Source organism: Eptatretus burgeri, chromosome 18, assembly GCF_056783735.1.
Source record: "Eptatretus burgeri isolate ZD-2024b chromosome 18, Ebu_testis_v1, whole genome shotgun sequence".
NCBI classification, from domain to species: domain Eukaryota; kingdom Metazoa; phylum Chordata; class Myxini; order Myxiniformes; family Myxinidae; genus Eptatretus; species Eptatretus burgeri.
Genome location: NC_140978.1, coordinates 27,570,153 through 27,591,000, shown reverse-complemented (window position 1 = coordinate 27,591,000; position 20,848 = coordinate 27,570,153). Strand labels below are relative to the sequence as shown.

At 46.5% G+C, this 20,848-nt stretch overlaps 1 protein-coding gene across 6 annotated transcripts in view; it reads right to left on the bottom strand.

Moving 5' to 3' along the window:
• LOC147008793 (monocarboxylate transporter 2-like) overlaps positions 1–12,492 on the bottom strand; it is a 29,760-nt gene extending 17,268 nt beyond the window's left edge. The window contains exons 1-2 of one of the 6 annotated variants that reach the window (XM_085864452.1): positions 12,334–12,435; positions 42–91 (exon numbers count right to left, since the gene is read on the bottom strand). The gene's annotated coding sequence lies outside the window, so the exon portion shown is untranslated. Of the gene's footprint in view, positions 1–41; positions 92–281; positions 806–5,034; positions 5,225–11,900; positions 12,155–12,333 lie in introns of those variants that run through there. The other 5 variants (XM_085864449.1, XM_085864448.1, XM_085864453.1 and 2 more) reach the window with 5 other exon arrangements.
• Positions 12,493–20,848: the final 8,356 nt, after the last annotated feature.

The following is a 20,848-nucleotide window of genomic DNA, read 5'->3' as shown; positions in this document are numbered from 1 at the left end:
GTGAAAATGGGAGATTATGCGAGAGGACAGCGAGCAGCTACCTTAAAACGTCGCAAAAGGAATGAAATTGGAGGAACTCAGGATGGTGCTGCTGCAAGCATGAGTCAAGGTGTGAGAAAAAACAAACAAACACAAAGTTGGGGCGAGATCAGAGAAGAAGCGGCACCCTAATTATTTTTTTTATATAATGAATCAAAGGCTACTGACAACACAAAAATCTTCACTGGCAGGGAAACAAAGAAGCAAAGGTAAACTAGAACGGAACTCAGTGGAGCGCATACCTCCGCCAGCTGATCAGTTTACATTTTGTATCCCACCGACAGGCCGGATCTGCATCCGGACATGAACCAAAATCGAATTGACTTGTTCTCATTACCTACCCACTCATCCACCAACTTTTGTCCGAATCCGTCCACAACTTTTTAAGATATCATGCTACATATCGTTTTTGTACCTATCTCTCTCAATGGTAAACAATCACACAAAAAAATTTTTTATCGGATCTGGATCTTCAGTAAAATTTAAACAATTGGTCCTTGTTACACACCCAACCTGTCCACCAAGTTTCGTCCAAATATTTCCACACCTTTTTATTTCGAGATATCCTGCTCACAAACAGACAAAACCTCTGTCCACCTTCAGTGGCGGAGGTAAAAAATAAAAGTAGAAATGAAGTTGTAAGAACTGCAAGATGATCATCTTCATGATCAAGGATAGAAAGAAGCAAAGGTTAAACAAAATAAAAGCAGAAACAAAAGTTTGAAAATAAAGAACTGCAAGAGTAAGAAGAAGGAGGAGAGATAAATGTGCTTTATAATCCCCTGTATACAAGTATAATGAGTGAGTTAACCAATCACAACAAAGGGATGATTCTGGACCAGTAAAAATAATAATAATAATAATAATAATAATAAAAGGGTGCAGTAGATATCAACCAAATTGTAACATCAATTCAGAGAGAGATCTCCACAGGGCATTGCCATGGACCACGACTCACTCGAGTACACAGTGATACATACAAACGCCTAGCAGGTTGTCATGAGTCTTGCTGTACAAGTGGAGGGACTCAACCTGACGTAGAGCTTGGATGGATTTGGAGACCAGCTGTCTTCTTAAGAACCGTCACGGCTAATGATGAGGACGAGGAGATGAGGCTGAACTTTTATCGAGAGGTTAATCGTAGAAGTAGCAACAAGGGTCACCTCATTTCCACTTTTGGAGAAACACGATAAGGATGTGATTTATGGAAAACTAGGAAACACTCACTGTACATCCATATATATTTCTATATATACACATATACACATACACCGCTAGCAAAGGAGTGAATGAGATGTAGATGTTGGTTTCACCAAGGGATTGTGAAGATAGAGGAAACCAGATGGGCCCTTGTACTCCTAACCTCTTAATCCAATGTATGTTTGCACCTTCAAAACAATCCTGAATAAAGTTCATAATTTAATTGATTATGAGCCTCAAACTGTTTACAAACTTGGATTGAAAGAAAGAGAAGTTTCTTTGAGAGAGTACTATACATGGTGAAGCAAGCGATAGTGTAGCAGCATAGCAAACCTGTTGTGCATTTTGTGATACAAGCACCAAATTTGGCAGAAATGTACATTAATATGTTGCAAACATTTTCAGATATTGGGCCACTTGAGATTCTCTCTTTATGTCCTCCATATTGGATTTCAAAATGGCCGCCACTTGAAATCTACATTTGCTATTATCTCTGGACCTAATGCAGCTATTGACTTAATTATGGTATCTAAATGTATGTTTTTGGGGGCAAGGAATCCAATGGTACCATTTTCAACTTAATATTATCTATCACAGTCTGTTATATAATTTTATTTGGAAATTATCTTGGCAAATATTGGATTCAACACAATACTTTGAAAAGAATGTCTTAGTTCTGTAAATGTCTTAGGTATAATACTGACATGCTACATGGTCTAGTATTTGAGGCTAGGTGAACTGGTATCTGAGGCTAGGTATATACCGGTACTGAAGATACGTGTACATAAACAGTGTCATATTAACAAGTTCAGCATTGCCACAAGTACATGTATGTTGTTGACTCAGTCATGTGCAGTCCCCTTCACACACACAGAGGGCTATGCACTGAAGGGCAGCCTTTTTGCACTTGCAGCGCCTCACACACCCTTTCTTGCACTTGCAATAAACCAGCTCAATGCAGCTGTGAGCTGCCTCAGTTAGCCTGGTCCAGTAAGGTGTGTACAGTCCTTCTCCAGTCCTTGACCAACCCCAGTTGGTTGTTGGAGGGATCTCTGGTGCTGGCAGCAGTATCTGACCCCGCACATGTCCACCTTGATACACTGCCCTCTTGACATGTTCCTCCAGAGCTGCCTTCGTTGGAGGGATGAGCTGCACATTGTTCTTCCTTGCGAAGAGTTTCCTCCTGGCCTTGTCAATGTCTGTGCATTTGCTGGTTCGATCATACAACAGGATCACGAACCTCTCGATGATGTGCATTGCATCATCTGGTATGTCACGAGGTGCAGAGGACAGCAGCAGCAGCGCCTCAGTGAGTTCTAGCAGTACCGTCCAGACTGCCCACGCAGTCTTCTTGCCATGTCTATGAAAACTAGACACAGTGTCGCATCCAGTTAGAGCGTGGAACATTGGCAGTGCACGAGCCTTCTCTCATCCCAATCCAGCTGCTATTTCGTGTGCTGCTTGGTATCGGAAACTCTGGCCTGTTCCGAATGCCAGCCACAGTTTGTCTTCTGGTTGCAACTCCTGTGCCAGGGACACTGCCAGCACCACAACATCGGTGTCTACAGTCCGGATGAGTATCGCATGGTGTCCATGCTGGACTGCGTGAGATGCATGCAGCAACATCCGACTGTCAGCTTCTTCATGGTTACATGGGGCGAGTGAGGTCAGATCTGGCAGTAGTGGCTTGCTGAGCACTGCCTCTCCATCAGTAATGACGAGTTGTTTGTCCTCCTGGTCAAACCATTCCATGAGAGCTGCTGAGAGGAACCTGAACAGCTCGGTCTTGTTGCTGTCCACTTGTAGGAAGTTCTGCCAGTTTCCTGGTATGGCTGCGGCAGCCACCACACGTCTCCGCACACCTTGTCCCCACTTTGCACGTGTACCACCTTTCAGTGAATCAGCAAGGTAAGTATCCCAGACCAGATCCAGGCGTGACACTGTTTGCAGCTTCGTGGACATATATAGGATGAAGATCTGTTGTGCATACTCTTCAAAGGTCTTTGATGCAGCCAGCTTCAGCATCTGGACGATGGCTGCTCCATCAAGCACAATACAGGTCGTGACAGGAGTCTCTGTCTTTGCGTCAGAGACTTCTTCCAAGCATTTGAGGAGATCACTCTTGGTCCCAGTGCAGAGGCTTCCACCATCAGACAATGCAGGAGGACATGCCTGATTCTCGTGACAAAAGAACTCCTCAAGGTTTCCATCCCTCGTCTGGCAGCCAATGTACAGGCGTGCGAAGAGTTCACGGTCATTCTTGATGGAGGCGAGCTGTTGCTGACCTATGCTCTGGCTTCTTGGAGTGGAAGTGCTGAACACCTTCAGCTTGTTACGAGGAATGGGTGCGTCTCCTGCCTTTGTTCTGTCCAACAGACACTCTCTGGTGAAAGCCTCGAACTGCTCTTGGCCAATCCTCTTGGCATTCATCACGGTCTCCACAGCAGCAGGATCTGCGATCTCCTTTGTGTCCAGTTTGACGACATCCTGACTCTCCTCCTCGAATGGGTTGCCCATCTCCTCCACGACACCGACGAGAGAGCGAACATCTTTCACAAATGAGGCCTGTACACTTGGCGTCTGATCATGATGACGTGTGTCTGCTGTTTGCCGTCTCCAGTGTTGGTTCCCATCCTGGAATTCTTCGATCACCCTGGCAACTTCTGGTCCCACAACCATCCAGCGACGTAGGGCACTAGGGTTGTCAGTGAGCCTAACTGCTCCACATCTCCTTTGATGCAGGCATTAATTTGCTCATGTGCCTGGTCAATCGAGATTGAGGAGAACACCCTCTGTGTTTTCTGAACGGTGAAGTGGCTTTCCCTGAATTTCCTGGCTACATCTGGGTGTTTGATGGTGAGTTCGGCCATGTCCTCCAGGTGCACTGGTATCCACCTCACATAGTGGGTGTGATCCAGTGCATGGAACCAGGGGACCAGCTCTGTCAGAGCATCGAGGTACATCATTAACGATCCCTGCCTGAGAGAACGCACATACACTAGAACCAACAGTTCTAGTTCCAGCACGGTTGCCCAGTAGTGAAACTGGGGGATGTCTTCTCATCTCTGGCAACACCAGTCTTCAAACTCCGGAAGGTCCTCTGCATCCCTGGTTTCTCCTAGACAGTAGTGGTTGTAGGCACGGTGTTGCAGGATGTACAGTGCTGCTGCAGTCACTTGATGTGAATTTATATTTTAGACTGCCAGTATATATGAGCTTGTCCGAGTTGTTACTCGTGATTTAGTATAGTTTTTTTATTTAATTTATTTATATTTACAGAACTAAGACATTCTTTTCAAAGTATTGTGTTGAATCCAATATTTGCCTAGATAATTTCCAAATAAAATTATATAACAGACTGTGATAGATAATATTAAGTTGAAAATGGTACCATTGGATTCCTTGCCCCCAAAAACATACATTTAGATACCAGAATCAAGTCAATAGCTGCATTACATCCAGAGATAATAGCAAATGTAGATTTCAAGTGGCGGCCATTTTGAAATCCAATATGGCGGACATAAAGAGAGAATTTCAAGTGGCCCAATATCTGAAAATGTTCGCAATATATTAATGTACATTTGTGCCAAATTTGGTGCTTGTATCACAAAATGCACAACTCTTTGGAATATTTGGGCAAAGCCACCCCACTACGAGGGAAGATGCACCCACACAAGCTCAAAGAAGAAAGGTATTTTAAAAAGGTGAACTGGGAGGAACACGAAATAGAACAAGTCGAGTAAGTTACAAGGCGATTCCATAAGGAAGTAACATGGAACTCGGTAGAGTGCATACCTCCAGCAGGTTGAACAGTTGGCGGTTTGTATCTCACCGATGAGCCGGGTTTGCATCTGGACCTGAACCAAAATCCGATCAGCTTGTTCTTGTCACCGGCACCCAACGTGTCCACCTCGTTTCATCTGAATCCGTTGATAACTTTGAGATCTCGTGCTATATTTCGTTTTTGTGTCTGTCTCTCTCTGTCTGTCTCTGTCTGTCTGTCTCTGTCTGTCTGTCTCTGTCTGTCTGTCTCTGTCTGTCTGTCTCTGTCTGTCTGTGTCTGTCTGTCTCTGTCTGTGTCTGTCTGTCTCTGTCTGTCTCTGTCTGTCTCTGTCTGTGTCTGTCTGTCTCTGTCTGTCTCTGTCTGTCTCTGTCTGTCTCTGTCTGTCTCTGTCTGTCTCTGTCTGTCTGTCTCTGTCTGTCTGTCTCTGTCTGTCTGTCTCTGTCTGTCTGTCTCTGTCTGTCTGTCTCTGTCTGTCTGTCTCTGTCTGTCTGTCTCTGTCTGTCTGTCTCTGTCTGTCTGTCTCTGTCTGTCTGTCTCTGTCTGTCTGTCTCTGTCTGTCTGTCTCTGTCTGTCTCAACGGTGAAGAATCAATTAAATTATTTTTTTTTCCAGAAGCGCATTTGGCTCTTCACCTAAATCGGATCATTTCGTTCTCGTCGTACACCCACCTGTCCACCAATTTTCGTCCCATTCCACCCACAACTTTTTGAGATATCCTGCTCAAAGACAGACGACAGGGGTCAAAACATTGTGGCAGAGGGTAATATTGCTCAAAAATTGGATCATGTGACAAACATGACGACAGCTCAAAATGGTCCTTCAAAAAAAAAAAAATAATAAAAAACAGGAACAGAATGGAGAAGTAAACAGAAAAATGACGTTAAAAGTGCAGGAAATGTTAACATTTAAAGGAAACTGCGTGGGTGGTTGCACGTGAGTCCCCAAGGATTAGGAGACAATTGTACTGTACTACAAACGCTGACACGCATCTGCCATCAGACTCAAGTATGCACTATCCAACATGTTTGAATATTTAAAAAAACATAAACACCTGGATGTTCTGATGACAAAGTGCACTCTCATGGACGTTGATCATCGGGGTGCCACTCGGAACACATGGGGATTGGATGGGAGGTGTGGGGGTCGGGGGGCGTCAGAGATTTAAATGAGAAATCAGAGCGAGGTTATTTAATATATTGATGGCTCACAAATCACTGGGTCTACGTGCGTGGTTTGGTCGGTGTACCTGCACCTGTACCCCTCCCTTTCCTCCGTCCTGGATGTCATGCTCAATTCATGCTGGGCGATCACCTCGAGCAATCCGTGAACATCACGGAATCTAGCCCGTTCTCCCAGGACAGCATTACCTGCTATTTCTGCCATGGAGCAAGTCTTCCATGGGATTCACGTTTATGAGACGAGGTGCCCTGAAGTAACCTCAAACGGCTTTGTTTTTTTATTTATTTTTATTTTAAACGTTCAATGGCCGAGACATTCACAAAAGCACATTTAACCAACTCGTTCATGTCCATTTCACCTGCTTTTTCATTAACAGGTGAACAGCATGCCATGAAATGGAATCCAGGTGAAATGGAAAGCAGGTGAACAGTACGAGAGAGTTTTTGAAGCACAGTAAAAAAAAACATTTCGAGTTTCGACCATCATGCCTGTGCTGCGTCCCCTCCCAGGACTCTTGACACCAACTAGTGATCTTGAACCTGTGTGATGTGGATTGTAGGTGGTGGAGAGGAGGGACAGGTTGAAGGAATATGTGAGATGGAAGATTCTAGTTACACAGAATCCTCCATCGCTCTTCCTAGTCCGATACGATCCCTTTTTCTTAATACAGGGGGGTTTCAAAAGTCTTGGTACCATTTGCTGGGAGCAAAATTCACATTTATTGCCACAGCTGATGCAATTCAAATGCTCTAATGGTTGTGAGGTGCTCCACGTGAAACTGCTTGTTCAATATATCTGTATTGGGTCCATAATAAAAACAATTGGATTGGTGTCAAAGCTGGTGACCAATTGCAAATTAATAGTGAGATTAATTGTAATTGTTATTTATTTTTCACGTTATATTCCAGGAAGTCGGGAAATTGTCTCCACAAAGTTTCATTAGTGTGGAGTTAACATGCCGTACGTAGCGCAACAACGAAGTAAAATGGTAGAGTGGTGACTTGAGACAAAGTCTGTGATCAAGACTCAGCGGCTCATCACAAACATTTCAACGTGAGACGCACAATCGCTGGCTTGGTCTTTCAGTACCTGAAGGAGGACAAGAATCTTTATCCATACAAAGTGCAAATCAAACTCTCTCAAGGACACTGACAAAGAACCGAGAGTAACCATGCGTCAGTGGTTCAATGAGATCTCGATTGACCAGGTGTGGTTTTCTGACGAGCCCCCACTTTTTTATATATTTGTATTGGGTCCCCATGACTTAGGGTGGCTGGTTCATGGTTTCAGCACCCAGAGGCACATCACCATACTTGGTATTCCAAGACTGGTGGTGTGGCAAAGGAGATTCACCATGTGCTCATTGATGGTCGCTGGAGGATGATCCAGAACTGCAGGTTACATCGGAGTGCTCAGATAATTGAGGTAACAGCTGTTTAAAACTAAAAACTCACTCTGTGGGAGCACCTCCTGTGCTGCTGTCCTTCGCATGGCAGCTCATTGGATGATGGGATTGGGTCAAAGCCTTTGGGACACCATTCCTTGATGATAGGACGAAAACCACAGGGTAAACTTCCTGCGTCAGATTGCAGTGGTGTGTTGCGGAGTGGTGATGAGGTGTCGTCCACCAGACGGCGGTCTCCTTGGGTTAACCTGAGGTGGTCCTTTCGGGTGGGTGCCTGGAATGTCTTATCCCTAAGAGAGGATGATCACCTGTCTCTGTTATCGTCTGGGCTCAAGTGTTTGGACATCGGTATTGCAGCTCTCTCTGAGGTTCGGAGACTGGATAATGGCAAGATCATGGCGGGTGGTTACACCTACTATTCGTCGAGTCGCTCTGATGGTTACCATGCCCAAGGAGTTGCTGTAGCTGTGTCCAATAAGCTGACTCCAATGATAATTGAGGCAACACCAGTCAACGAGCGAATTGTGAGAACAAGGATTCATCAATCCTGAGCTGCCGTTTCCCTGGTCTCTGTGTATGTTCTGACTGAGGCGAGTGATCTCATAGCGAAGGACGAATTCTATGCTATGCTCGAGTCTGTGGTTGATCAGTGCCCCAGGCTATCTACTCTTCCAGTCTTGGGGGATTTCAATGCATCGACTGGAAATGATAGGAATGGTTATGAGACATGTGTTGACCCCCATGGGTCCAGAACTGTGAACCAGAATAGCACTAAGTTCCTTAACTTTGCAAGAAGTCATGGACTTAGGGTGGCTGGTTCATGGTTTCAGCGCCCACAGTTCTTCAATACAGACCACAGGCTTGTTGTAGCAACTCTGAAGTTGCAGCTAAAATCCAGGAGAATGGTACCATCCCAGTTGATGCTGGATGTTGGCAAGCTCAAGGATGAGAGGGTAGCTGAGGAGTTTGTGAACGGGCTGAGTGGGGATTTGGGGGGTCTGGGTGCTTTGGGAAATCCCGAAGAGTTGTGGAGTGCCTTCAAGACCACCATCCTTGATGTTGCCGGTGGATGTCTTGGAACTCACTGTCGGGCGAAGATGAATTTTGTCTCAAGTGACACTGGATACCATTGACCAGAGTCACAGGACCAGGCTTAATGGCAGGCCAGAGCTGTTCAGTGAGTTGAGGCGTAAAACTGTACGTGCACTGAGGGTGGACAAGGAGGCCTATGTGCGAGGAATCTGTGAGGGGGTAGAGCATCATCTGTAGTCGAGCGATTGTCGTCCTGCTTACAGGGAAATTCGCGCATTGCATTCCTCCAAGCCCATCCCTCTTTGAACTGCAGTTAGAGCAGAGGGTGGTGGGTTATTGACAGAGGAGTCCAAAGTGAAGACCCGCTGGGCCGGTTACTTTGAGTGACTATACCAAGCTGATCCACCAGCTGTTAAGTTGGATGTCAGGGGTGTTACTATCCCGACTGCTCACTCTCCAATCAACTGTGATCCATCCACCTTCGTTTGTGGAAACACAGGCTGCAGTGAACTGGTTGAAATGGGGTAAAGCTCCAGGGATCTGTGGCATCCATGCTGTACTTCTCAAGGCTGGTGGAAATGCTGTACCCATGTCATTGCATGCAGTTCTGTGCTCTGCTTGGAACACAGGCATCATCCCAACTGACTGGCAAAGGGGCCTTGTTGTCCCTCTCTGGAAAGGGAAGTGTGATCGCCAGGACTGAAATAACTACCGAGGGGTGACCTTGCTTTCAATGCTGGGCGAGGTCTTTGCTCGGATAATTGTTGATCGGGTTCTCCACTATCTGCTTGAGCACCAGCGTCCAGAGCAGTCAATCTTTACACCAAAGAGGTCAATGATTGACCGTATCCTTGCTCTTGGGGTCCTCAACAAACGCAGACGAGAATTTCGGCAGGGGCTGCTTGCAGCCTATGTTGGTCTCTGCAAAGCGTTCGATTCAATGAATTGGGATGCCCTCTGGAGGATTCTTGGTCTTTGTGGGGGGGGGGGGGGTGGGGGTGGGCAACCAAAACTGATCAATCTGATGTCTGAACTTTGCCAGCAAAAGTGCTGTGAAATGTGTCGATACCATATCCGACTTATTTGCAGTTGATACTGAAGTTCAGCCGGGGTGTGTACTGGCCCCACACTTTTCAGCGCTTGGATGAACTGGATTCGAGGGAGGATGTCAGAGAGATGAAGCTGCGGTACATCATTTGGGAATGTCAAGATCTCCGACTGATTTCACAGATGATGCAGTCATCTTTGCAGACTCTGGATATCCTTTTGGGGGCCCGCAAGGTGCTGGAAGAGAAGTCAGAGCCCTTGGGATTACGGGTTTCTTGGGTCAAAACTAAGATCCAAGCTTTCAATGACATCGAGGATGCTGCTATCTTGGCTGTACCCATTTGTGGTGAGGATGTTGAGGTCACAGAGAGATTCACTAACCTTGGCAGTGATATTCATCTCTCTGCTGGCTGTGAGCCAGAGGTCAATAATGTCTGGGTCAGGCCTGGGGAGTCATGGATTTACTGGATCATGAGGTGTGGTGCTATCGGTACCTGTGTGGGAGGACGAAAGTCCGAGTCTTCAGGTCCTTGGTGCTTCCAGTCTTGCTCTACGGATGTGAGACTTGGACTCTGACCAGCGATCCGAGACAGAGATTCAATTCCTTTGGTACCAGGTCTCTTCTGAGAATCCTTGGCTATCGCTGGTCGGACTTTGTGTCCAACGAGTGGTTGCTGAGAGACACTCAAATGAGATTTGTTACCTGCATAGTCCGTGAGCATCAGCTGCGGCTCGATCGACATGTGGCTCGTTTTACTGACGCTGATCCTGCTCACCCAATTTCTCTCAGCGAGGGAGTCTCGTGAGTTGAGGAGGCCAATGGTCCGACCATGTGCGTCGTGGTTGCAGTAGGTTGATCGGCATCTCAAGGAGATGGGTATGTGCCAGGCATCTGCCTGGGGGATGGCCAGACGGAGGCCACTGAAGTACCGGCAGAAAGTGGACACAGCGACGCGCTCCTCCGACACATGCTCCCATACCTGACCTGACCTCACCCCACTTTCATCCTGATGACAGAATGAACAGCCACCTCAATGGCTACCACATCTGGGCGAGTGAATGCCCTGATGATCATATTTTTAAAAATCCCCGCATAATGTGAAGAGCATGACATTGATTGCCATGAGCTATTATGGCATCATTGGACCCTTTTGGTTCAAAGATGATGATGACAACGCAGTGACGGCAAACCAGGGCTATTCCGACGTCATCAACAAGCTTGCCACGACTCTCCGTCGTTTCACCAAGGTTGACTTCAATACTTCTGTCGTCTAAGGAGACACAGCAGCATGGTACCACTCCTCATACTGCAGCGGAGAAGAGAAATCTACAACAGGGTAATCTCCTTCAAGACCGGGCATATCTGGTCTCCCCAGTCCCCAAACCTCACCTCAACCGGCTGGACTTCTTTCTCGTGGGGCGACACGGAGAACAATGTTTACAAAGACAACCTCGGAACATGAAGCAGCAAAAGAGAGCTATTGAGGAGAGTGCAAGACCCATCATTCTCAAGTCCAACACGCAAGCTCATGGTCAGAGTGACCGCTTATGTCACGTCGAACACGTCAAGTACACCGTTCCATCATTGTCGTTGAAAATTCCAATGAAGCTTCTACGTCTCTACTTTATGACGCATGATCGTTAATTTTGAATCTTGAATTCATTTTTCAAAATAAACCATATAAACAGTACCAAGACCCTGTATAGTCGTGTCTTTTGTTACTGACCGCTTCACCACCTTCCGTATCCACTTTACTGGCACACCTGTACATGCACACGGTATCCTCTTTACTGGCACACCTGTACATGTACGCGGTATCCTCTTTACTGGCACACCTGTACATGCACATGGTATCCTCTTTACTGGCACACCTGTACATGTCCACAGTATCCTCTTTGCTGGCACACCTGTACATGTCCACAGTATCCTCTTTGCTGGCACACCTGTACATGTCCACAGTATCCTCTTTGCTGGCACACCTGTACGTGTACGCAGTATCCGCTTTGCTGGCACACCTGTACGTGTACGCAGTATCCTCTTTGCTGGCACACCTTTACATGTCCACAGTATCCTCTTTGCTGGCACACCTGTACAGGACACGTTTTCGTGTTAACCTGGTTTTAACTCCAACCCCTCCCTCTTTAAACCAGGTTTAACTTTCTGCAACGACATCACAATCCTCCCAACTAAACCCACTGTCGTCCCAACGATACCTGTCTTGTGATCGATATTATGAATCCTGTTCCTCGGTGTCGGGGATGACGTTGTCTTATCCATCAAGTTCGTTGTGCGTTCTCCAGTTGCTCCATACTCAAACGATGGATACAAACTCCTGACGTTTACAGAAATTTAATTAATGTAAAAATTTTAAAGATTTTAATTAATTAAAAAAAATTTTTTTTTTAATCGAACTCCAGCGGACCGCGAATCACAACAGGTCCATGTGGTCCACACCTCGCCGTGCCAGCCGTGACCGGAGAGAGAACCGACAGGGCGTACACCTCTTGGCGTGCAACGCGATATCACCTGTAAACCTACCTGCGTTCCACTGAACTTTGGTGTAAAATAAACAAATGAACCAACACTCAAAACGAACAGTTCGTTTGTGTCGCTGCCGATCGATGCTGGTCCCTGTAAACGGCTTACCTGATGACGGATGTCCGATGTTGTTCCGCCGAATGAATGGATATTCAACCTAATGTCATGGAGGGATGAAACCGAGAACCAGGTGGGCGGAGGTAGGAGCACGACGTGAGGGGCATGGGGGTGGGGGGGGACACAAGGAATAATGGGGTAAACCGGTGTGATGCGCGAGGACCGAGGGGAAATCAGCAACCGGGGGGTGAAAGGAAGGTTGGGAGGGGGCGGGGGGAATCAATCACGAGGGGCGGGGGGAGGCAGGATTAATCGGATAATCGACCCGGTGTGGTGCATGAGGAGCGGTGAAAAAGGAATGAGGAGCGGAGGGGGGTAACGAGGAGCAAGGATAAAATTACGAGGTCTTGGGGGGAGGGGTGACAAAGAGGGGAAGCGGAGGACGAGAGGAATGGAGGAGGAAGGAATGGTTTGTGAAAATGTTCTGTGGACGACGGTTTGGGATAAAATGATTTCTGTATTTATAATAATTTATTTATTATCCACATCACTCGGTTCATTCGAGGAATCGAGACCCATTGATGTGATTACTGTTCGTGTTGTCGCAAGATGACGGGCCACACAATATGCAGCACACGTGACCACAGAGATCATTGCATCGTAAATGGGAAATCCCTATAAATATTTTAAAATGGAAACCTGATCGCTTATCGGACCGTGTCGAGCGAAGAACGAACCCATTGAATCCGCACGGTTTAACACAATGACGTCATCATTAAAAACTCGATCTTTCTCGAGACCTGGAGGGGTGGTAGTGGGGAAGGGCGTGGTCGTGCACGTGGGCGTGGGATGGGCGTGGTCGTGCACGTGGGCGTGGGATGGGCGTGGTCGTGCACGTGCACGTGGGCGTGGGATGGGCGTGGTCGTGCACGTGCACGTGGGCGTGGGATGGGCGTGGTCGTGCACGTGGAGGTGGGCGTGGACATAGTCGTGGCTGTGGTTGTGGTGGTGGACGTGGACGTAGGATGATCTTGGAGATTGCGATGGTTCAAACCTGTCCTTGCCCTCCCACCCATCATTAATACATGAAGTGATGAGTACAGTGTATTAATGTTTGAACGTCCGTCCCATAATGATTGTAATTAGTGATAAACTCTGGACAAAAGTTTAAAATATATTAATTAATTGTTTTGTACATGTACGATTCATTCACTGATTTGTCCAATTGTCTTAAACGAGTAAATTCATTGGGTTGGACACGATGGTGGGGGAAGTAGCACTATCGAGTCTGGGTTCGATTCCCGACCCAACCGTGTCATCACGAAGTGTGGCGTCACTCGGATGGACGTTAAGCCGGCTGTCCGTTAGCTGGTGGACGTTGAGGATCCTTCGGTGTCTTTCGATGAAAATTTCGAGTTTAGACCGGTGTCATTAACATTGCTGTCCTCCTGCTGCGATGGTTGATGGCAAACCATCTAATGTATTTTTAGCAGAGCTCGGCGTGCTTCTTCTTTTTCTTTTTCTTTTTCTTTTTCTTTTTCTTTTTCTTTTTCTTTTTCTTTTTCTTTTTCCTTTAAATTAGGACTCGGCTCCTTCATATACAGGATCCGGATCTCCTTAAATGTTAAAAACACCTGTACACATCCTCGCATTAAGGGTGCCTTTTGAGAGGTCAATCATGAACTTTTAAATATATTCAGACATTTGCTTTTAAGTTTCGAAAAGTTCACATTACCATTTAAAGATTATTCCATTTAATGTATTGTAATTTCGTAAATACATTATTTATTTCGTAAATACACGATATTTCGTAAATACGTAAATACACTGTGACGGATCTCGCTATTGGCTTAATCAAGGCACGTGACGAAATATCGGAAGTTGTTTTTTTTTTGCGACAGAACCTTTGGGGACGCTGCTCTTGGACACATTTGTCCAATACACATTTGGACACGTTCGCTACGCGAGACGCTGCTACAAAATAACAACTTAGTAACCGTCTTCACTGGAATGTTTGGTTAATCTTACAGAGAAATATCGCAGTGTTCAAGTGACGAGGGTGCGAATGGACTCGGTCGGTCCGAACGTCCCGCTAACTCCTTTATTTTACACCACTCCTGGGTATGAATGACAACATGGAAACAAAACCTATTGGACGAGAATTTCATCGGTCTGTCACGGCTTTGTAGCATACCCTCCTGCTGTACTACTGTAACATCAGCTTGCCTTTCACCAAACCCAGATGTGTTCGAGCTCGGGTGGAATTGATGACGCGTTCATCATTATTATTGCCTTATGATATTGTTGTAGTTGTAGTTGTTAATGATGTCATGTTCTGTGAAGCTGCCGCCACGCGCATGCGCAGTGTGGTTAATGATGTCATGTTCTGTGAAGTTACCGCCACGCGCATGCGCAGTGTGGTTAATGATGTCATGTTCTGTGAAGTTACCGCCACGCGCATGCGCAGTGTGGTTCATGATGTCATGTTCTGTGAAGCTGCCGCCACGCGCATGCGCAGTGTGGTTAATGATGTCATGTTCTGTGAAGCTGCCGCCACGCGCATGCGCAGTGTGGTTCATGATGTCATGTTCTGTAAAGTTACCGCCACGCGCATGCGCAGTGTGGTTAATGATGTCATGTTCTGTGAAGTTACCGCCACGCGCATGCGCAGTGTGGTTAATGATGTCATGTTCTGTGAAGTTACCGCCACGCGCATGCGCAGTGTGGTTAATGATGTCATGTTCTGTGAAGTTACCGCCACGCGCATGCGCAGTGTGGTTAATGATGTCATGTTCTGTGAAGTTACCGCCACGCGCATGCGCAGTGTGGTTCATGATGTCATGTTCTGTGAAGTTACCGCCACGCGCATGCGCAGTGTGGTTCATGATGTCATGTTCTGTAAAGTTACCGCCACGCGCATGCGCAGTGTGGTTCATGATGTCATGTTCTGTGAAGTTACCGCCACGCGCATGCGCAGTGTGGTTAATGATGTCATGTTCTGTGAAGTTACCGCCACGCGCATGCGCAGTGTGGTTAATGATGTCATGTTCTGTGAAGTTACCGCCACGCGCATGCGCAGTGTGGTTCATGATGTCATGTTCTGTGAAGTTACCGCCACGCGCATGCGCAGTGTGGTTCATGATGTCATGTTCTGTGAAGTTGCCGCCACGCGCATGCGCAGTGTGGTTAATGATGTCATGTTCTGTGAAGTTACCGCCACGCGCATGCGCAGTGTGGTTCATGATGTCATGTTCTGTGAAGTTACCGCCACGCGCATGCGCAGTGTGGTTAATGATGTCATGTTCTGTGAAGCTGCCGCCACGCGCATGCGCAGTGTGGTTCATGATGTCATGTTCTGTGAAGTTACCGCCACGCGCATGCGCAGTGTGGTTAATGATGTCATGTTCTGTGAAGTTACCGCCACGCGCATGCGCAGTGTGGTTAATGATGTCATGTTCTGTGAAGTTACCGCCACGCGCATGCGCAGTGTGGTTCATGATGTCATGTTCTGTGAAGTTACCGCCACGCGCATGCGCAGTGTGGTTCATGATGTCATGTTCTGTGAAGTTGCCGCCACGCGCATGCGCAGTGTGGTTAATGATGTCATGTTCTGTGAAGTTACCGCCACGCGCATGCGCAGTGTGGCTCATGATGTCATGTTCTGTGAAGTTACCGCCACGCGCATGCGCAGTGTGGTTAATGATGTCATGTTCTGTGAAGCTGCCACCACATGCATGCGCAGTGTGGTTCATGATGTCATGTTCTGTGAAGTTGCCGCCACGCGCATGCGCAGTGTGGTTAATGATGTCATGTTCTGTGAAGTTGCCGCCACGCGCATGCGCAGTGTGGTTCATGATGTCATGTTCTGTGAAGTTACCGCCACGCGCATGCGCAGTGTGGTTAATGATGTCATGTTCTGTGAAGTTGCCGCCACGCGCATGCGCAGTGTGGTTCATGATGTCATGTTCTGTGAAGTTACCGCCACGCGCATGCGCAGTGTGGTTCATGATGTCATGTTCTGTGAAGTTACCGCCACGCGCATGCGCAGTGTGGTTAATGATGTCATGTTCTGTGAAGTTACCGCCATGCGCATGCGCAGTGTGGTTAATGATGTCATGTTCTGTGAAGCTGCCGCCACGCGCATGCGCAGTGTGGTTCATGATGTCATGTTCTGTGAAGTTACCGCCACGCGCATGCGCAGTGTGGTTAATGATGTCATGTTCTGTGAAGTTACCGCCACGCGCATGCGCAGTGTGGTTCATGATGTCATGTTCTGTGAAGTTACCTCCATGCGCAGTGTGGTTCATGATGTCATGTTCTGTGAAGTTACCGCCACGCGCATGCGCAGTGTGGTTAATGATGTCATGTTCTGTGAAGTTACCGCCACACGCATGCGCAGTGTGGTTCATGATGTCATGTTCTGTGAAGTTACCGCCACGCGCATGCGCAGTGTGTTTAATGATGTCATGTTCTGTGAAGTTACCGCCACACGCATGCGTAGTGTCGTTCATGATGTCATGTTCTGTGAAGTTACCGCCACGCGCATGCGCAGTGTCGTTCATGATGTCATGTTCTGTGAAGTTACCGCCACGCGCATGCGCAGTGTGGTTAATGATGTCATGTTCTGTGAAGTTACCGCCACGCGCATGCGTAGTGTGGTTAATGATGTGAAGTTACCGCCACGCGCATGCGCAGTGTGGTTAATGATGTCATGTTCTGTGAAGTTACCGCCACGCGCATGCGCAGTGTGGTTCATGATGTCATGTTCTGTGAAGTTACCGCCACGCGCATGCGCAGTGTGGTTCATGATGTCATGTTCTGTGAAGTTACCGCCACGCGCATGCGCAGTGTGGTTCATGATGTCATGTTCTGTAAAGTTACCGCCACGCGCATGCGCAGTGTGGTTAATGATGTCATGTTCTGTGAAGTTACCGCCACGCGCATGCGCAGTGTGGTTCATGATGTCATGTTCTGTGAAGTTACCGCCACGCGCATGCGCAGTGTGCGCCTCCCTGGGTATCGGATACGCCTCAATTGGCGACGAGTTTAGTGCTTTGCCAAGTCAGCATTGCTCACTATGGCGTCCGTGGGGATTCTGGTAGAGTACCAGCCGGATGAGGACTGGGAAGACTTTGCTGATCGATTGGGACAACACTTCATCGCTAACAAGATGGCGGCGGCAGAAGATGCTGATCGTCGCCAGGCCGTTCTGCTCACGGTGTGTGGAAAAACAACATATGCCCTGATGAAGGATCTGGTTACTCCCGATAAACCGAAGGACAAAACCTTCGATGAACGGGTCGAGATTGTGGCCAGAAACCCGGGAAAATCGTGTCCCGGTACAAGTTCCTGGCAGTGAGAATTTCTGTGTTGATGCTTTGAGTAGATTACCATTACCAGTTAACATGGGTAATGTACCTGTACCGGGAGAAATTTTTATGGCAATGAGTGTGTTTGATTGTCATAATGCTCCAATCACTTCCAAACAAATTGAATAATGGACAAATGTGGACCGGACCCTTTCTATGGTCAAACAATGTGTTATCAGTGGCATATGGTCAACTGTACCGTATGAATTCCACGACAAATTGAGGCCGTACCTTGCTTGTAAAAATGACTTGTCTTTACATTTGGGTTGCCTGCTGTGGGGCAGCAGGGTCATTGTACCACCCAAAGGTCGAAACAAGGTGTGTGACGAGCTACATGAATCACATCCAGGGATTGTAACCATGAAGTCAATTGCCAGGAGCCATGTTTGGTGGCTGGGTGTAGATGAAAACCTGGAGGGCGATGTTCGCCATTGCTCTGTGTGTCAGGTCACTGCCCTGAACTCATCTGAGACATGTGGTCCTGGCCTTCCAAACCATTGTCTCAAATTCACATCGATTACGCTGGTCCATTCTTAAGGAAAACGTTTTTAGTTATCGATGCTCATTCAAAGTGGATTGAATGTTTCGCCTTATTCTGTACTAGCGGAATCACGGTTGAAAGTTTACGTGCCATGTTTGCCACTTATTGTTTGCCAGATTGTGTAGTTCGAGATGGCTCATGTTTCACCAGCGCTGTGTTTCAGGATTTCTTGAACCAAAATGGTGTCAAGCACTATCGCAGTGCTCCCTTCAAACCTGATTTGAATGGTCAGGCTGAAAGAGCTTTCCAGGTGATCAAGAATGGTCTATAAAAGGCAAATGATGGTTCTTCCCTGCAAACCATGTTGTCACGTTTGTTATTTACATATAGGACATGTCCGCACACATCCATTGGATGCAAACCCGCAGAAATGATGTTTGGTGAAATGCTAAAGACACGCTTGGACCCGATTCATCCGAATGATTCGTCCAGGGTTGCGGACCACCAGTTTAAACAGAAGTGGTACCATGACAGGACCTCAGTTCCACGTGCCATCAATGTGTTAGATCCTGTTTTTGTGCTGAATCCCGGCCGTGGATCTAAATGGCTCACTGGTCGTGTTATAAATCGAATTGGCAAGTCTTTATTTGTTGTGGAACTGTCCAATGGACATACAGTATGTCAACATATTGACCAGCTTTGTCTGAGGCATTGTGACCCCAATCCTCCAAACTATAATCAGCCCTTTGAGGGTGATTCCCTGGTGTGTGTTCCGATTGTGAGCCGAGTGCCTGAGCCCACTGGGTCCGAGCCCGATAGTGGTGTGATGGAGCCTGCTCCTCCTCCTTCTTCTCCATCTTCTCTTGAGGCTGCCGCTGTCGGTGATCCACAAGAACAGTCGCCCATCTTGCGACGCTCTCCTCGCACATGCAAGGTATCGGAGCGGTTGAATTTGTGATTGTACTAAGCTAGCACTGTTGTATAAGTGTTGTTGGGGGAATATTGTGCAAAATTTTATTTCGGGGGGGGGGGGGGAATGTCATCTATCTATATATTACTTAAACTCTCATCTTGTATGTATGTATGTTCCCGAAATAGAGCCAAAACGGTACAAGATGGCGCAAAAGATTTCGGCCCACCTTACTCACCATTCTCCTGCGGTGTGCAGTATCAAGTTTCGTTCAAATCGGGCAACGAAAATATTATTAAAAAATCCATTCCCGATTCAGTCAAGTACTCTTCAGGAGAATTTGATCAATACAAACCAACAATTATTATTGGAATTTAAGTACTATACAGTATTGAATTTGACACCATATATCGTACCCCTTGCTTTGATGCTTCGTACCCCCGGTTAAGAACCACTGGTTTCGAAGATTACGCACAATAATTTCTTCGACTTTCTTTTCTCCCTTTTTTTTCACATTGATGCGCAATATCAAGTTTCGTTCAAATCGGGCAATGAAAATTTTTTATTAAAAAACCAATTCCTGATTTATTCAAGTCGTCTTCGGGATTATTTGATCAATGCAAACAACCTCTGCGGTATTGTTCGCTGGCGCTATCTTTGTTTTTTTTTTTTTTTCTTGAAATGATTTTTTAATCAACCGCTGTCACAACTGGAACCTAACGGGTTCACGGGTCGTCTGGTGTTCTTTAAAGCTACCGCCACGCGCATGCGCAGGGTATGACTCCCTGGAAATAAAACGTGGAGCTTCGACTTAAAGATTGTCTGATCTTTCTCTCCGCAATCCTTTAGATACGCTACATATATGTATATGTATATATATATATATATATATATATATATATATATATATATATATATATATATATATATATTAGTACTAATTAAAATATGCTTTGTTACCATGTTATCATTCTTTTGTTATTTGTTTTGTAATTAGAATGCCTTGCCATGCTGTGGTGGAAGGACCTATTAAGCTGCTTTATACACCTTAACATGTTGTGCGTTTAAAACATAGGAATTTTTCCCGATTTTTAAAAGTTAAATAGCCCAATCAACTCACGAGATCATGACTATCATTTTGGTATTAAATAGCTACAGTAGAACTTCACAAGAAACATGACTCACACACGCAACGCCCCACCCCCTCATCCAATTATTGTACATAAAGTGACCATTTGCTTTTATCGGCAAAATCTTCAGGTAAATGACACGGAGAAATAATTCTGTCCATGGTATGCATGTTTATTGTACACCGCTCCTTCCCAATTCCATATGTCGGTGATGAATGACGTCATCACCAGGTGCCAAAGGAGGGGAGAAACAGCACTCAGTTTTTACTCTGTTTGTTTGTTTTCTTTTCTTGTTTGTTTATTTTCTTTTCTTATTTTCTTTTTTTTATTCTATACATTGTCGAGGCTCGGATGAGAGCTAATACACAACGCACAACAAGGGGGCAGGAGATGATGGGTGGGAGTGGGAAGGACAAAACGGTGTGGAACAGAGACATTAGGAAATCTGTGAAAGGGAGAGGGATGGGGTGGGGAGCATGGGGTATACAAGATGGTCATTACAGGGACTTTCAGGAAGGAAAGCAGGGAATTTGAAGGAGGTGGGTTTGGGGTGGATTAACGGGGGTAGAAAAGATCGTGGATTTCGATGGGGGACGATAAGAGGTGGTGGTGAATGGCTGTTTTGAAGACCTGGAGGGAAGAGTGGGATTGAAGAGAGTGTGGGAGTTCATTGCAA